The sequence below is a fragment of the Lynx canadensis genome, chromosome A1, assembly GCF_007474595.2.
Source record: "Lynx canadensis isolate LIC74 chromosome A1, mLynCan4.pri.v2, whole genome shotgun sequence".
NCBI lineage: Eukaryota > Metazoa > Chordata > Mammalia > Carnivora > Felidae > Lynx > Lynx canadensis.
This window is the reverse complement of record NC_044303.2, coordinates 22,164,960-22,183,189: the sequence shown is the minus strand read 5'-3', so window position 1 is coordinate 22,183,189 and position 18,230 is coordinate 22,164,960. Positions and strand designations below refer to the sequence as shown.

The 18,230-nt window shown below is 37.4% G+C and overlaps 1 protein-coding gene across 4 annotated transcripts in view; it reads left to right on the top strand.

The window, feature by feature from the left end:
* The first annotated feature begins 415 nt into the window (after window positions 1–415).
* The window catches only part of FNDC3A (fibronectin type III domain containing 3A), a 145,192-nt gene continuing 127,377 nt past the window's right edge, over window positions 416–18,230 (top strand). For 2 of the 4 annotated variants that reach the window (XM_030310444.1, XM_030310482.1), the window contains exon 1: window positions 774–1,022. The gene's annotated coding sequence lies outside the window, so the exon portion shown is untranslated. Of the gene's footprint in view, window positions 435–773; window positions 1,023–1,586; window positions 1,732–18,230 lie in introns of those variants that run through there. The other 2 variants (XM_030310462.1, XM_030310453.1) reach the window with 2 other exon arrangements.

Genomic DNA, 18,230 nt, shown 5'->3' with positions numbered 1-18,230 from the left:
CTTCCCAACTCCTTCAGTGGAATCTGCAAAAGTAAGCAGCCCTGGCCAGCCCTCAGGAATTATTGCAGCGCCCCCAATCGCTGGATTGGGGATTTGAAGAATCTCTGCTCCGTTATTTACTGCTTGTAAGTCTTCGTGCTGTTGTACACATTAAGGTAATGGGTTTCCAAGCGATTTGACTGGGGGGACCGACCAAGAAACTAACCCCCACGTTTTCAACTGAGGTAAATATCTAAGTATTTTTGCTTGCGGTAGAGATCCCGGACTCTAAGGGTTTAGGATGGAAAACATCCAACCCACTTCACGTGGCTTCCTATTCCTTCGGGGGGAGTGTCTTTAAAAGCACCTGCCAGCGTTAAGTTCTTGTGCTTTCGGAAAGAGGCTGACCCGGCGAGTATCAGGGGGAGCTTTTTACAATTTGGACTGAGAATTGCGTGAGTGGCCCTAGGAATGTCAATTAACTCCGTATTTCCCTAATGTGGTTCGCAGGCTGGCCGCGGAAGATGCTATGTTGAACCTGGCGCAGCCAGGCCTCAGGACAGTCTGCATCCCTGGGGAGAGCGGTGGTCGCCCCGGGCGCGGTGAGCTGGCGCTCGATGCCCAGCGCCAGTGGCTCAGCGGGCGACTCGCGCTCCCGGGAAAGACCCGCGGGGCAGCAGGCGCGGGCGCGGGGCGGGGACGCGGGGTCCGGGCCGGGGGCGCCGTCGGCGAGGCTCGCGCAGCCGCACTGGGCGCGCCGACTCCGGGCTCCTCCTCCTAGCTCCGTAGTAAGCATGGCGGCGGCGGCGTTCGTGGTCCCTCGGGTGAAACAGAAAGCGGGAGCTACGCGGAGAGGGAGCGAAGAGCGGGGCTGAGGCGGCGCCGTCACTGCCGGAAAACCACCCCAACAGTCAGTGCGCCCGCGGCCGCAGCGGCCCCGAGAGCTGACTCTGCCGCTGAGGTAGAGCGAGAACGATCAGGAACCCGAAGAAGAGGCGCCAGGGTAGCCGCCTTCCTCCGCCTCAGAGCGGCGTGACTCGGAGGTGAGAGCACGGGCGCTCCCTTCGGGGAAGGCGGGGGAGACCGAGCCGTCCCACTCCCGTCCCGCCCCGGAGCAGGCGCCACGGAAACCGTTAGGCTGGGTCTGAGGAGCCGGGGCGCCGAGCGGGACTCGGGCCCGTCGAGGGGCCCGGCCCTTCCCGTCCTCTGGGCGCGCTACGGGCAGAGGGTAGTAGAGGGTGTGTGTCGGGGGCAGGGGGTGGACAGGACCCGTCAACTCGTCGGGCACCTGCCGGGCCCGAGTCTTGCCCAGAGGCGCTTGCGGGGGCGCGACTGCGGCCCCGCCACTAGCCAGAGGAGGCGGTGCGGGGGCGCGGGCGGCCTTCCCTCCGCCCCCCGGCCGGCGGTGAGCAGCGCCGCTCCCGGAGGCTCGGGGGTCGAGTGCGGAGCCCAGGGGACGAGATCGCCCAGCGGCCGCCGCGCCTTGGGCTTCGGCCACCGGGCAGCCGCCGAACTTGAACGCTTTTCTGAAGAGAGTTTCCCCCGTTCATCTTGGGGTTAAAACCTCGAAAACCCGCCCTTGTGTGTTTGATCCTGTTTGGCTGGTGCCGGTAGTACCTGGCGGTTCCTCTACCCGGCTGAGTTAACCACCTGTTCGGTCAGGAGGTTGACTCGAGGCTGCAGTCCTCGCCCTGTTTAACAACCTGGATCTTTGAACTTTTGACACGAGCGGGGAAGGACGCCATGCGTTAGGTAAAGGAAAATGGACAAATAATGTTGTCATACAATCTGGAGCAGAACGGTGGCTCTTTTAATTAACGTGGTCGTTACTCGTTCTTTTATTAAACAGCGTTAAAAGCCTTGAGATATTTTGGAGGGAGGGGGTGTGTAATGGTTGCTGAGGTGTTAGGAATCATGAATTAGAGATTTTCTTTTGTGAAATTTTATTTAAGTTTCTTTGGACACCTTTGTGTCTGAGCATCTTCTAACTAAGAATAATAAGCCGACAAGGTTTTTTTTTTTTTACGGTATAATCTTCATATCTGTGTTCAGTATGGACTTTTAAAACAGAGCAACGTAATTATTTGTTTCTTAACTGTATCTGTATTTTTAGTCTTTGGTCTTGAAACCAAAGGTGTGTTTTTCTGTATTATAAGACTGAAACAGCTAAAGTTGAACTGTTACTATAATATTTTACCACCTTGCTATTACCAGCACCAGTGCTAAACATATGCTACTCAGGAGTTGGAGCCATATGCTAGGCAGCAACTAATTGAGTTTTGGGGCTATGATCCTGTGTTTGGATAAATATTTAGTTTTTGTGTATTTCCTAAATCTGTAATTCTTGCCATCGTGTAAGTTTTGTTTAAACCACCTAAAAATATTCAGAGAAATGAGTCCCCCTCTGCCTTTTTGGTCTTTTCTTGGTTGAATTGATTTAGCTAAAGTAATGAGATAAAGTGCCTATTGAGATAGATGGTGCTCTTAACAGAAAACAGTGATAAAAAGGATTTTTAACACATCTTTTATAACATAGAACCTAAATTTTGCTTTCAGCTTTTTGGCCCACTGATAATTCTTGCCATCACTAATAACACCTGTTAGTAGGAAGAAAGGATGACTTAACAGGGAAAAAAAATCTCATTAAAATTTTTGTAAATAATGTTATATTAAAAAAATTTAGCCCTGTCATGTTAATTTTACTTTTTTTTTCTCTTTTCATTCATAGATCATCTCTGTTTTCTCATGTAGGTTGACGGAGAAATTTTTTTATCCCAGGCAGGTTGCCTTTAGCCACCTGTATGCTTCTGAATTAACTCCCTTTTTCCTTTGTTTCTCCTTTTGAATCCTCAGAATCATTGAATGTTTAGGGAAAATAAACTTCTGATTAACACTGGTCTCAGTCAAACATAATTATAAGGGCAATTTGCTTCTCCCAAATTAATGATCTGCATTTGAAAAAACTGGTGCTAGGATTATTATATGGTGTCATCTGTGTCATCACTTTCCTTCGTCATGTGAGTAATTGAGAGCTGATTCATTTTACCATGTATTTAACAATTACCTTTTAGTTGTAAAATTTCTACAGTGTAATATTAAGCATATTTTATTACTAATTACGAAAAACTGTCTTTGACCAACCAGGCATAGGTAAGGACTGAGAGACTGTTAAACCCAGTACAAAAAGAAGGGATAGAGGCTTAATATTCTCATTGTCTTTTGTAGCTTTACTTAGGTGAAAAGCACTTAATTTATAATATGCAGTAGTTTTAGTTTAAACTCATTGGTAATATTTATCCTTGTTTTAAAACATTTGTGGGGTTTTTTTATGTTCATACATGCAAGGCTTGTGCACCTTATATTTTGCCTATATTTTTATAATACAGTTTGATGAAGTAATATAAAAATTGTTTTAATATCCTTGGTGTATTTTTCTGTGAAAATGAGTTTGGATGGTATCTTTGAGAGTGATGTAGGGATATGCACATGATTTCCAATTTTATTTGGCAGGTAATCAAAAGATAAATGGTTTTTTTCCTAGCAATCTCTAGCACACTTCAGATAAATTTAGAATATTGAAAATCTAAAGATTTAGAATACAGTGCATGTCTATCCCATTGAATCTTGTAGTGCTTCAATTATCACATTGTAAAAAAAAAAAGAAAAGAAAAATGGCTCTATGGATATCAATGTCGAGAGCTGCTTGTTAAAAGGACATTAATGGCCAATAGTGTTCAAAGGCAAATTTTGTTTTTTAAAATGTATTGTAAGCTTTTATACTTTTTTAATATATATGTATTTTTAAGTTTATCTACTTATTTTGAGAGAGAGTGTGGGTGTGGGATGGCCAGAGAGAGAGAATCCCAAGCAGCCTCCATGCTGTCAGCCCAGAGCCTGACGTGGGGCTTGATCCCAGGAACTGCAAGATCATGACCTGAGCCAAAATTAAGAGTCAGTTGCTTAACCAAATGAGCCACCCAGGCGCCCCTAATTTTTATAATATTTTGATCTCCTTTTATTTCAAAGTATTCAGTAGTCTTGTTATCTCTTGATCCTTATCTCTCTATTCTTCTACTATTATAGTTTTGTCTTCACATACACTTTCCAAGTTGGCAGTGTAGCTTATGGTCTTGCATCCAGTTACTTTGTGGGTGTCCTCCTTTGATATTTCCAATCACTTATCACCCATTACCAGTCCTCAGGTTATTTTTTTCCAAGACAGAGAGGTACACTTGGGAGGTGACATGTGCTAAGAGATTGATGAGCTATTATTAAAGTGGGGATACTAAAGCAGTGTGATATCTTTCCTTCAAGTTGTTTAGAAAATAGTTGTAGATACTAGACTAACACACAGAAAATCATTAGCAAAAATCTGAGATGTCATTATTAAGTTGTGTGGCAAGAAAAGTGAGGCTACTGAGGGCTAGAATGATCATGGAAGACATTTGGAAGAAGTCAGACTTGAAGCTGGGGAAGGACTTAGCAAAAGAATTGACATGCAGAGCTGGAAGTGGTAGCAAGGAGACCAGTCTGAGAGCATCTAAGGATAAGTATTAAGAGGAAGAAAGAAAGAAGGTTGCATACAAATTTTGGCTAAGCCCCAGGGCATGGTCAAAAGGAACAGGCAGGACTGGACAAGATAGTTTGGCTGTATCATTATGAGCTCATCACTGGAAGAACTATATGTCTGCTTAGATACATTAATAGGTTGTTTTATGTGTAAGGGATAGCCTTACATATATGTCTTATATGTGTTTGTTTATTACAGCTCAGAACAGGAATCGGCAAACTTTTACTATAGAATGCCAGATGGTAAATATTTTAGGCTTTGCAGTTTACTTATCGTCTCTAGTGAGTATCTTTTATTTTTTAAATAATTTTTTATAAATATAAGAATCATTCTTAACTCAGGGGACAAACAAAAATAAGCCAGCTATGGGCTGGATTCGGCCAGTGGACCTAGTTTGCTGACTCTTGCTAATAATTGGGCTAGGTAATTGTCCTTATAGCATATATGTCAGGTGTTTTATATTGTTTGTCTACATGATTGGTGTGTTTTGTTATGACTATTATTTATATTTGTTCCCTATGTTATAGTAAAAATAAAGAAAATATGTAGAAATAAATATTATTGTAATTATTATTTTGTGGTCAGACTCCTAGCAACAGCCTAGACTAGGTGTTAGAACCTAGTGAAAGAAGTGAAGTGAAGTGAAAGAAGAAAAATCTTTGAGCCAGACCTTCCAGCAGTGAAAATAGGTCCATCATGGCTTGATTTAAAATTCATGTAAAGGTTGGGGTGACTGGGTGCCTCAGTCCATTAAACGTCTGACTCTTGATTTTGGCTCAGGTCATGATCACACTATTCATGACATCAAGCCCTGTGTTGGGCTCTATGCTGGCTGCATGGAGCCTGCTTGGGATTCTCTCCCTCTGCCTCTCCCCTGCTCTATCCCTCCCTCCTTCTCTGTCCCTCTGTCTCTGTCTTTCCCTCTCTCTCTCTCAAAATTAATAAATAAACATTAAAAAAAATAAAATTTATGTAAAGGTTAAGTATATATCAACAGCCTGTTTTGGTTTTGCATATTTTAAACTACAACTGGCATTTTATAAACTTTGGCTAGGGTACTGGTGGCCTGTAAGTGATAACAGGGAACTGGTGGCAGCAAACTTTGTCTTTAAAAGTAGTCTAGGGCGAATTAGTGAAGAGATAAACAGACATCTCTCATAACTCCAAGAGTCACTGTGTTTCAGAACAGTCTAATGATATTTCCATTGATGAGCTTGAGTCATCAAGAAAAGGTTGCATCATGTGCAGATTAAAGTAAAGAAGAAAGACCTAGAAATCCCTTCTAAAATATTTCCATTAAGATTACTTAAAGATAAGTTATGGTGGGGGCCCCTGGGTGGCTCAGTTGGTTAAGCGTCTGACTTCAGCTCAGGTCATGATCTCACAGTTCGTGAGTTCATACCCCGCAATGGGCCTCTGTGCTGACAGCTCAGAGCCTGGAGCCTGCTTCAGATTCTGTGTGTGTCTCTCTCTCTGCACACCCCCCCCCCCAAAGATAAACAAGCATTAACAACATTTTTAAAAAGATACGGTGATTTAGAGGACAAATATCAGTTACTTTGAAAATTCATTCACGTGAACTAGCTCTTTGAAGTTTCTAAATTTATAGATGTGTATTTCTAAGTCAGTTGTTTCCTTCAGCACATTGTGTTTCATATACCATTACCAGGTGAATAGTGGTGCCCCAGGTTATGGTCACATGAATCAATTGGCTAGGGTTACTCTGTCATCAAGAGTAATGACATCATTTTGTGTCATCAGGAGAACAAGAATATAGCATAAAGCATTTTTTGATTTGTGGGTATTAGTAAACATGTTCTGTATATGAAGGATAATATTAGGTGCTGGAAAGAGGAAAGATGTAGAAGATGGAGAACTGTCTGGGTAAAATCAGTGTTGTTTCTTTTTTTTCCCCTCTTAAAAACATTAAAATCAACAAACAAAACTTCAGAACTTAAGTTGATTTTTGTAATTTATTTATACTAGCATTTTCCATACTTTATATGTATATACTGTCTTACATTTTAAGGCAGTATGAACCTTTTGAACTAAATTTAAGCCTCCATGAATTGTTACCTAGTAAAAATTGGACTTTTTAAATTTTGCTTTAAAGAGAAATTAACATTTCACTCTCCCACCTCCCTTTTGCCAGTACTTGAAAACAGCTTGATCATTCTAGTTATTTTGTTTTTTAGATTAAGTACCATGCATCTTAGTTCCACCTTCACCCTTATTAGCCATATGATGTCAGATTAATTTTTTTCAATCTTAAATTCCTAATCCTTAAAATTGAGAATGCTATCTATCCTGTTTTCCCCACAGAAATATTATGAGCACCCAAAAAGATGTTGGACGCCGTGAAAACAAAGTACCAAATAAGTGTTTACATTAATACTATATTGGAGTAAGCATTTCATTTATTCAATTGTTTTAACTGCTTTCTTAGCAAAGAGAACGCATATAAAAGCTTTCTTTCTTTCTATTCTTATTAATCTTGCAGTGCAGTCCATATCCAATGCCTCTGTTCTTTTTACAAGAGAATACTGATCTTATATTCCAAGCAACTTCAGCTATTCTTTTCCAGAGTGGGATAAAAATATGCAAAAGTGAATTCCTTATGGTTTTTTTTTTTCAAGTGGAAGACTATTCCTGTATCTATAGTAATAAGATCCATTTGTTGAATTCTCATTGGAGTTTAGGCCCTATATTTGGTTATTTTTTAAATTCTATACAGACATACCAGATATGTGTTAGTACTTTTATTTTACAGATGAAACTGTTACTTCTGATTGACTTTAATATCTCTTTTTCTCCCTCACTTCTTGAGATCTCTTATGTGCTGGCTGTTAGAAATAAAAAGTTTGATGGGTACTTTTTTTTTTTTCTTTTCTAATTTTTGTTTAAATTCTATTTAGTTAATCACTTCTTGGCCTTTTGGCTAAGGTAAGTGTAAATTCTGTTTAGTTAATGTACAATGCAGTGTTGGTTTCAGAAGTAGAATTCAGTGATTCATCACTTACAGATATGTACTTTGAAATAAACCTTGATATAAAAGTTATTCAAGTTTGGGGTTTTTGGGTGGCTTGGTTGAATATCCATCTTCAGCTCAGGTCATAATCTCATGGTTTGTGAGTTCGAGCCCCGGGTCTGGCTCTCTGTGGACAGCTCAGAGTCTGGAGACTACTTCAAGTTCTGTGTCTCCTTCTTTCTCTGCCCCTCCCCTGCTTGCGCTCTCTCTCACTCGCTCTCTCTCTCTCTCTCTCTCTGTCTCTCAAAAATAAATAAACGTTAAAAAAAAAAAAGTTATCCAAATTTGATAAGTTAGATTGTGTTAATCAGCATCTTACCACAAATATCTGACAGGTATTTTTTATTTTCCTTCTTTAGAATCCACATTTCAATATGTATTTGTACAGAATATCGTAGAAAATTTAGTGATTTCTTTATTATCCACTTCCCTGTGAGAGAAAAAAAAATCTACTTTGGAGGTTCTAAACAGATGTTTAAGTACATTTTAAAGCACAGTTAAGACTTTTTAAAAAAAGTAATTATATACTTTCTTTTTCAGAAATAGATGTTATGTACAGCAACTACTTTTGAGATCTAGCTTGAAGGAATAGTCATTTCATTTACTTCAAAATCAAGATTTTCTTAAGATTTCCTTAAATTTTTTTTTAATCTTTATTTATTTTTGAGAGAGAGACAGAGTGCAAGCAGGGGAGGAACAGAGAGAGGGAGGCACAGAATCCGAAGCAGGCTCCAGGCTCTCAGCTGTCAGCACAGAGCCCAATACGGGGCTTAAACTCACGAACTGCGATTTCGTGACCTGAGCCCAAGTTAGATGCTTAACCGACTAATCCATCCAGGTGCCCCAGATTTCCTTAAATTTTTAAAATGAAACATTTATAACATGTGATTTGATTATGTTTGCAATTTCTAAATTTTTTTTTATTTGCTTAAGACAGGCATTCTCAATTTACCATTTTGTTCTTAGGACTGGATTTTTTCCATGTAATATTTTCATTTGCACTGTATACTTGTTTTTCTTATATGTTGGTAATAGTTTATGAACTATGTTTTTGTTTCTTCTGTGTTAGGACCAGCTATTTCTGATACTTCAGATATTAAGTTCATCACTGTTCTCAAATGCCACTGTATGCTAGCAATTTTATTTTTTTAATGTATTACTTTAACCTTGCTAAAACTGGCCTAATGTGTGTGGTAGAGTATGGGCAGTTGTCCCTCTAATTCATCTTTCAGGCTGCTTCCAGACTAATATTTCAAAAACATGAGTTTATTCAAATCAATACTTTTAGAAATTGAAATCATGCCACAATTTATTCTGTTGATATCCTGTGACTATATTTTTTCCCAACTTTGTAGTAGAAAGAGCTTATGTTTTAAATTAGGCAGATAGAGGGTTATTTGTTGGCTTCTTCCCTTATTTGCTGTATATAAACACGAACATGTTACATTACCCCTACGGACCTTAGTTTTTTTCACTTTAAAGAAGGGTAATCTATCTTTTAGAATTGGCTGTTACAACAATTAGAAGAGAGAGCCCATTTAACATGGCAAGGAAACTGCTTGCCATAGGATATTTATATCTAGAACTTTGACAGACATTTCTAATCATTGTCACCTACATAGCCTATTCTTATTTTCACCATTTTTCATCTATCATTTGTTAATTCTTTAAATGTCCTAGATATTTTTTTTTTAATGTTTATTTATTTTGAGACAGAGAGAGACAGAGCATGAACAGGGGAGGGGCAGAGAGAGAGGGAGACACAGAACCGGAAGCAGGCTCCAGGCTATGGGCCATCAGCCCAGAGCCCAATGCGGGGCTCGAACTCACGGAACGTGAGATCGTGACCTGAGCTGAAGTCGGACGCTTAACCGACTGAGCCACCCAGGCGCCCCTAAATGTCCTAGATATTTACAGTATGGATATCACAAAGATAAATGTCACACTCCCATCCCTCTACTAATTCACAAACTAGGATAAGAGATAAAGACATAGAAACAAATGCACATTGAAAAATAAGAGTAAATAAAATACCTCTTGTCTTGCCTTTTTTCACTTGTGTGAATCTCTCCTGTCATTGAGTACTGAACTGCCATGTTTCCATATTATCCACTGTATCATGATTGTGTACATATCATACTGTAGCGTATACATATATATATTTGCTTGTCTCAACTATTAGACTATGAACTTATTGAGTTTGAACAGTACTGCTGAAGTTGGCAATTTTTTTTTTCTATAAAGGAGCAGATAGTAAATATTTTAAGATGTGTGGCTGTATGGACTATTACAACTACTTAACTGTGTTGTAGGAGCATAAAAATAGCCATAGATGAGCTACAAACATTGGGTATGACTATGTTCCAATAAAACTTTACAGAAACAGGCATGGGGCCAGATTTGGCCCACAGGCCTTAGTTTGCTGACTCCTGCGATGCTATATACCCTATACCTGACAAATATAAGACAGTAGATAATCAGTTAATATGTATTAAATACTCTCTGTGTTCTGGCTACTGTTCCAAATAGCATTACCTGTATCAGTTGACTTAAATCCTTAAAACAACCCTCTGAGGTAATTACTATCATCACTGTTTTAAAAATGAAACTGAAGCAGAGTGAAGTTAAACAGCATGCCTAAGATTATACTAGTTAGTGAAAGATTTGCGATTTGAACCCAGGCACCCGATTCTAGAGCCTGGGCTTTTAATCATTAAATCATATCAGTTCTGATATGTTGAATCCCAGGAGTATAATATCGATTCAGTATTGGAAAACATGTTGATGTAATTCACTGTATTAATTACAGGATAAAACTATATGATTATCTCTTTGGTATTAGAAATATCCTTTTCTAAAATTCAGTTGTCTCTGATAACAATTAATAAGAAATAGCCTAGTATAGGGTCTCTGTCAGAAGCCTGTATTAAATGTCAGTGAAATATTAGAAGCACTTCCATAAAAAGATAGGAACATAACACTTGCCCTAAAGTCTCAGCCAATGCAGTAAGAAACAAGAAAAATAATTAACATCTAAATAAGGGGTATGCTGGGTGGGGCGAGGGAGTAAGGTGAGATATATCACTGTTAGTATTTGCAGTTGATACTGCCTACTTCAAAAATACAGGAAAAAAAAAAATACAGGATAGTCCGCACAACGTGATTTGAGTCACAAAGAGATTTTAGTAAACCAGCTGGCTATAACTTAGCAGATTCATTAGCCTTTTTTTTTTTTTTTAAAAGATTATTTTGACAGAAAGAGCATGAGCAGGGGAGGGGCAGAGAGAGAAAAGGAGAGAGAGAATCCCAAGCCGGCTCCATGCTGTGAGTGCAGAGCCCAACACAGGGCTAGATCCCATGAGCCATGAGACCATGACCTCAGCCAAAATCAAGAGTCAGATACTCAACCAGCTGAGCCACCTAGGTGCCCCAATTCATTACCTTTCTTATTATACACCAGCAGTAGCCAACTATGAAAAACAATAAAAAAGTAGAAGTCAAAATTATAAAATTCTCAAGTACCTTTTAAAATATGCAGCAGCTATATAAAGAAAACTACCAAGAAGATCTTAATGGAGAACATACTGTATTCCTGAATATGATAACTCAATATTGTAAAAATGGCAGTTCTCACCAAATGAATCAATGAGTTAGTGTAATTCTAATTAGATGATAATTGGATTTTAAAATGGAAGTTGACAAACTGATGTTTCAAGTTTTAAGAAGGTGAAATACATAAGAATGGCCAAGTAAATTTCAAAAAAAAAAAAAAAACATAACAAAGGGGAACATTCCTACCAAAGATGAAAATATACCATAAAATCACAATTTAAAAAAATAAGAATTTGGAGTAGCAATGAGCATGTTGATGATAGGAACAGAATTTAGAATTCAGGAGGAGCTCCATGGATACGTAAGAATTTATTGTGTGATAAATGAGTAATGGAAGAGCTGTTCTATAAATGGTGTGGGACAATTGGCTGTCCAGTTGAGGTAAAGATAATTAGGACCCACTTCATGCCACTATCAAAACTAAAATCTAAATAGACTAAATATAAGTAAATAAAATGGCGAAAGTTTTAGAAGTGAATTTTTAAAAACATTTTGGAGGGCCACCTGGGTGGCTCAGTTGGTTAAGTGTCCGACTTCAGCTCAGGTCATGATCTCAAGGTCCATGAGTTCGAGCCCCACATCGGGCTCCGTGCTGACAGCTCAGAGCCTGGAGCCTGCTTCAGATTCTGTGTCTCCCTCTCTCTCTGCCCCTCCCCGTCATGCTCTATCTCTGTCAAACATTAAAAAATTTTTAAAAAAATAAAAATAAAAACATTTTAGAGTAGAGTAGGCCTTGTCAAGTGAGACGTCAAACTCAGATACCATTAAAAAAAGCAAGCAACTGAATTGTCAAAATAATTCACGTGTAATAGACAAAATTAATATTCAGAGTATTCAAGGTATGCTTTCAAATCAGCATGAACGAAAACCAGCCTGGTAGAAAACAAAAAAGAAGATAAGTTGGAAATTCATAGAAGTAAAAATATAGATAGCTTATAAAGTTTGGAAGAGTTATTCAACTATACCAGTAGTCTGAAAAATTTAAATGAAAACATCAGAAACATCTTAGTAATATTAGGGTTGTCCAGTTTTTGCTTATTTTATTACAAAGTAAAATTGGAAAGTAGACATTTGTAAACTATTGAACAAAGTGTAAATAGCTTCATCTTTTTTAGGAGAATAGTTTAGCAATATCCATTTTAAAAGTGCATGCTTCTGAATATAAGTTTTATTTCTATATATATAGGTTAAAGAAATGCTGCCATAGTTTCATATAGAATTTACATGTTTATTTCTTGCAGAGGGAAAAACATATGGAGAAAAATGGAAGCAATTCCATTATTCAGCATTAGAAAAGTTATAGTATGCCCTTGCAGTAGAATATTAGGCAGCCATGAAAAAGAATTAAATAAATACAAATGTACTTCTTTAAGAAAATAGTAAGATATTTCATATGAAAAAGAAAGACACTGACCAGTACATGTCATTTCATTTACGTAACAACTAGAAAACTTTATATATACATGTAAGTAAGTGTAGAGAACAAATTTGAGAGGGTACCTTCCACAGTGGGTAGCTGCAAATTTGGGAGCTGGATTTGGGGACAGAAGGAAGAATTAAAAATGATGACTATATATATATATATATATATATATATATATATGTATGTATATATGTATGTATATATGTATGTATATATATATATGTTTTTAAGTATAAAATGTACAACTTTTGTGATATAACAAAAATAACAAAACATAAGAGGGTTTGGATTTGGCAATTATGATTAGTCCTTGTTACAGCCATACCTTCTTGTTGGACATCGCTTTTTTTTCTGTATAACTTTTAATAACACCTCCTTTCACTCACAAGCTTCCCAGCTGGTGTCTAAAGTCATTGGTGCTTTTTAAAACAGCACTTTTAGTATAATATTGGGTCAGAAGCTCTGTTATAGTAGGTTAAAGAAGTCAGAATTGTAGACAAGTGATTCTCAACTTTTATTACCATACCTGCCAAACAATGCAGGTACTTTACTTTCTGAATTTCTATTGTAAAAGCTAGAGGTTTTTTTTTTTTTTTCAAATACAAAATTTAATATTGAATATAGTTTTCAAGTCTCATTTGCCTGGGTATTTTTATTCACCCCCCCCTTTCAATATTAAAACCTAATATTTTAGGAAAGTTGGTGGTAAATTCTAGGATTGATGTCATCAGTTTGAGCTAAAGGTAGACTAAGGACAAGGAAAATTTTTAAAAAATAATGTGAGGAAGGATGAGCATGTTTAGGGACAATAATATTTAACTCAAGCATAATAGTCGATTTATAAACAAAGACTGTGGTTACCTCAGAAAGGGCAATATTAAGGGGTGCCTGGTGGCTCAGTTGGTTAAGCATCTGACAACTTCAGCTCAGGTCATGATCTCACAGTTCATGAAATTGAGCCCTGCGTTGGGCTCTGTGCTAACGGCATATAGCCTGCTTGGCATTCTCTCTCTTCGTCTTTCCCTGCCCCCCAGCTCTAAGTAAATAAATACGTACTTAAACAAAAAGAACAATATTAAAATACTGGGTTCTACAGACAAATCTTTCTTAGGGGAAATGCAAAAATGTTGTTGATTTTCTTATGATGTCTTATAAAATTCTCTGTTTAGAAGGAAACATGTTAAATATGGTGAAGTTATAGTAATACAGTAGCTTTTGCAGGGGAATGCAAACCCTTCTATTGTGAACCTAGATGCCAAGGTGTTAATTTTGGTCAGAAAATATTCTGATACTGGTTTAGTCTTCAAAGTCATTCTGATAGATGTAACCAAGAATTTGAAATTCTAAAAAAGCAAAGTGAATATAATTTATAAGTGGGTATATTTTAAAAGGGTAATAAAATATTTGTAGATGAAAATAGAATTGTGGCAGATGTAATTACCTCGGGCTCTAAAGGTAACTCAAGTGCTCTGAAAGCATCGACAGCTAGAACTATAAAATGGAATTTAAGAAGATGGCGCTTTAAAAAAATCTTATTTATGTGTATACTATCTGTCCTTTAATGGATAGGGTTGATTTCTTGGAAGCAACTCCTGCTCTCAGTTCCCATAGTTTCCTGAATAGATGTTTCTTCTTGATGTCTTTTTCATCAAAAGTGCCTTTGAAGTCCATTTTAACCAGATTTTCATGTTAGTATTAAGGTGTGATTTTGTAGTGGAGGAACTGGGGCTTTATCTCTTGAGTGCTTAATTAAATTGTGTTTAGGGGCTCTGGGTGGCTCAGTCGGTTAAATGTCCGACTTTGACTCAGGTCATGATCTCTCAGTTGGTGAGCTCGAGCCCCACATCAGGCTCTGTGCTGACAAGCTCGGAGCCTGGAGCCTACTTCGGATTCTGTGTTTCCCTCTCTCTCTGCCCCTCCCCTGCTCACGGTCTGTCTCTCTCTGTCTCTCAGTGGTAAATAAAGGTTAAAAAAAATTTTTTTAATTAAGTTGCGTTTAGTTTATCTGGCAATGGAGAGTAATGGCCGTGACTTTCAACCTTTCCCTCTTTTTTTAAACCTCTGTTCACTTACGTGGGATAAAAGACGGAGGCCCACCCATTCTTCAACTTCCACCTTTCCAGTAGACAAGGAATTAGAGAATAAGATAAGTTATGGTAAATTTGTTGCTGACAATCTGTATAAATTGTCACTTACCTTAAAAGGAAATGAAATATATATTTTATATGTAAAATGTGTATTTGCTCTATTAGGTTAAGCCATATAAAATTGTTATTTTCATATTTTTTACCTTAAAAATGACAATTTTTTCAGGTGGTTACCTTAAAAAATGATTTTATATGGTTCAACCTATTACAGAATTATGCCCTGTAAACACTGCCCTATGTGTAAAAATACATTATTGCACTTAGCATGAAAATATGTTGTAATTTATTTAAGTAACATAAGTTCATAAACAGCAGATTGCTGATGAAATGCTACCATATGAGCCAAATTGGAAGGTCTATAAATACATCTACTTACGCAACAAGGTTAAAGTAATAAGCCAAAAATATGGTTAATGTATATATGCATCATTGTACATTATTGGGTTAATCAGCGTTCTCCAAAAACTAAGTTGAATATGGGAATGATAAAGGTAAACATGTAGTAATTTATAAATAAAAGTTATTGAACTTGAAAACCATGACCGATTGAAAATATCACAAAACCAGTACAATTGAAGAGAGCACTGATGATAGATAAACAGATAATGAAAATTATCTTCCTTCAAATTGTGGGAATCCTTACTGTGTTGCATGGCAGCTAAATGTCTTAGTAGAACCCTGAATTAGAGGCCCAAGTAATCTTTTGAAATGTACTAATTTTACTTTGTAAATAACATGTTTTAATAGCAAATACGAGCTCACTCTGCAGGCTGCTAGTAACACTTAGTCTTACACAGAAATAAAAGCTAAAGAATTGTGGTCATTTGCCCAAAATATCTGTGGAAAGAACATTGATTTTTCTTTTAGTTCAGGACATATCAAGAGCACATTGCCATTGGTGAAGCCTGGACCATACTTTTAAAAAATCGTGCTCTTAAAGCATAGTCATTTGGTTTTTACCTGTGATAAATTCATTCACCTTTCTATTGTCTATTGGGTATTTTAAAAATTAAGAGTAGGGAATTTGGTTCCCTGTCAAAAAGAACTGAAAGGGAATGAATTTACTCTTCTGCCTGAAACAACTTAAAAAAAAAAAATGATGAAACAGTATTACTCGAGATGTGAGATATCAGGCCATGAAAGAGGGAAAACAAGGCAAGCCCTATTATTGATACCCTTATTACTACCTAGAGAAAGTTTCTGGGGCATGGCACAGGGCAATCTGAATTAATGGAACTTGCAGTCAAAGGAGACTAGATTATGCAGGAAAGAGTACCAGAGAGGAAAGAGCTACATAGAATAAGGAAGGACCTCAAAGATCTGGAGAGGATCCCCCTTGAGCACTTAGTACTGGTAAATGCATATGTGTAAGGAAGCTACTCCAGGTTAGAGAAAGACCCATCTAAAAGGATTCTATAGAACAGCATCCAGACTCACACAGGGCCAGAAATAGTACTTCTTTGCATCAGCCAGAGTAGAAAGCCTGGTAATTCACAGGGTATTTGGTAGAATGCTCTGGAGTATCTTGTTACCTCAGTAGTGGGAAAAAATTAAGAAATGTTCTTTTTACCCATCTAGCACAAGAACACAATTCTGTTGTTGCCTAAAGCATGACCCAAGTCACTTAACAACATCTCAGAGCAAAGCTCAAGGATATTTACAGGAATGCAAAAATATCCAGTAGCCAATAAGATAAACTTTACAATGTCTGACATTTAATCAAAACTACTAAGGCTGTGAAGAAGCAGATAATACGCGAGAAAAATTACGGACTTAAAACTGACCCCGGGGCACCTGCATGGCTCAGTTGGTTAAATGTCCAACTCTTGATTTTGGCTCAAGTCATTATCTCACAGTTTAATGAGTTTGAGCCCTGAGTTGGACTCTGTGCACTGAGCACATTGAGCCTGCTTGGGATTCTCCCTCTCTCACTCACTCTCTGTCTCTCTCAAAATAAATAAATAAACTTACAAAAACTGACCCCAGAAAGATATCATGGTGAATTAGTAGTCAAGAACATTAAAACAGTTATAACTGTATTTGGTATGCTGGATAAGGTGGAAGTAAAATTGAACATGTTAAATGGAGGGATCTTCTAGACTAAAATTGTAGTGTCAAGATAAGCACATGAGATTGGATTAATGGGATGCTATACATTACCAAAGAAAAGATGAAGACCTACCAATAAAAATTATCCAAAATGAGACATAAAAGAATTATTTAAAAGATGAACTGAAAGAAAAATTGAAGAAATAAGGGCCAAAATTTTTCCAAATATGATAAAAACTGTAAACCAAGAAACACCACATAAGGAAAATGAACAAAATTGTATCAAGGAACATGATAACCAAATCACTTAAAACAAGTGACAAAGAGAAAAAAAAAGTTGAAAACAGCCAAAGAAAAACAGAACAAAGATAAGGGTAAAAGCAGATTACTCATCAGAAGCAATTTAAGCTAGAAGATAGTGGAGCAGTATTTTTAAAACATTGAAAGAAAAAACTGTCATCTAGAACTCTTTACCAAGCAAAAGTATCTTTCAAAAACAGGCAAATACTTTTTAAACATAGAAAAGCTGAAAGAATTTATTATTAATTAATATTAATATTTAATTAATTAATTAGAATTAAACCATAAGGATACCTGGACCTATAGAAAGGAATGAAGAGCACAGGAAATGGTAATTAATGGGTAAATATATACGATGTTTTAAAATTTTGGTATCTTTATGGGGCGCCTGGGTGGCTCAGTCGGTTAAGCGTCCGACTTCAGCTCAGGTCACGATCTCGCGGCCTGTGAGTTCGAGCCCCGCGTCAGGCTCTGGGCCGATGGCTCAGAGCCTGGAGCCTGCTTCCGATTCTGTGTCTCCCTCTCTCTCTGCCCCTCCCCCATTCATGCTCTGTCTCTCTCTGTCTCAAAAATAAATAAAAAAACGTTAAAAAAAAATTAAAAAAAAATAAAATTTTGGTATCTTTAAAAGACTGTTGACTTTAATGTAAAAGTGATAATGATTATAGGGTTTATAACATGAGGAAATATATAACAGCAATAGCACAAAGCTCAGAAGGGGAGACGTTGCAGGTGTATTGTTAACAAGGTTCTTATACTTATACCTGAATTAGTATAATGTTACTTGAAGTTAGTCTTTGGTTAAGGATACATATTACAAACCCTAAAGCAACCAGTAGAGTAAAAAAGAATAAATAATAGACTGTAAGCCAACAAAGACAAATGATATAATAAGAATAATGGAAATAAAGCAGATAAATAAGAAAAAAGAAATAAAGAACACATGTATATTTAAACCTAACCATATCAATAATTATATTACATATGAATGGTCTAAATACTATAATACCATAATTAAAAGGCAGAGATCGTTGGATTAGATTTTTTTTTTTAAATCTAGACCCAAATATATAGTATCTACAGGAAACTTACTTTAAATTTAAAGGTACATAGAAGTTAGTA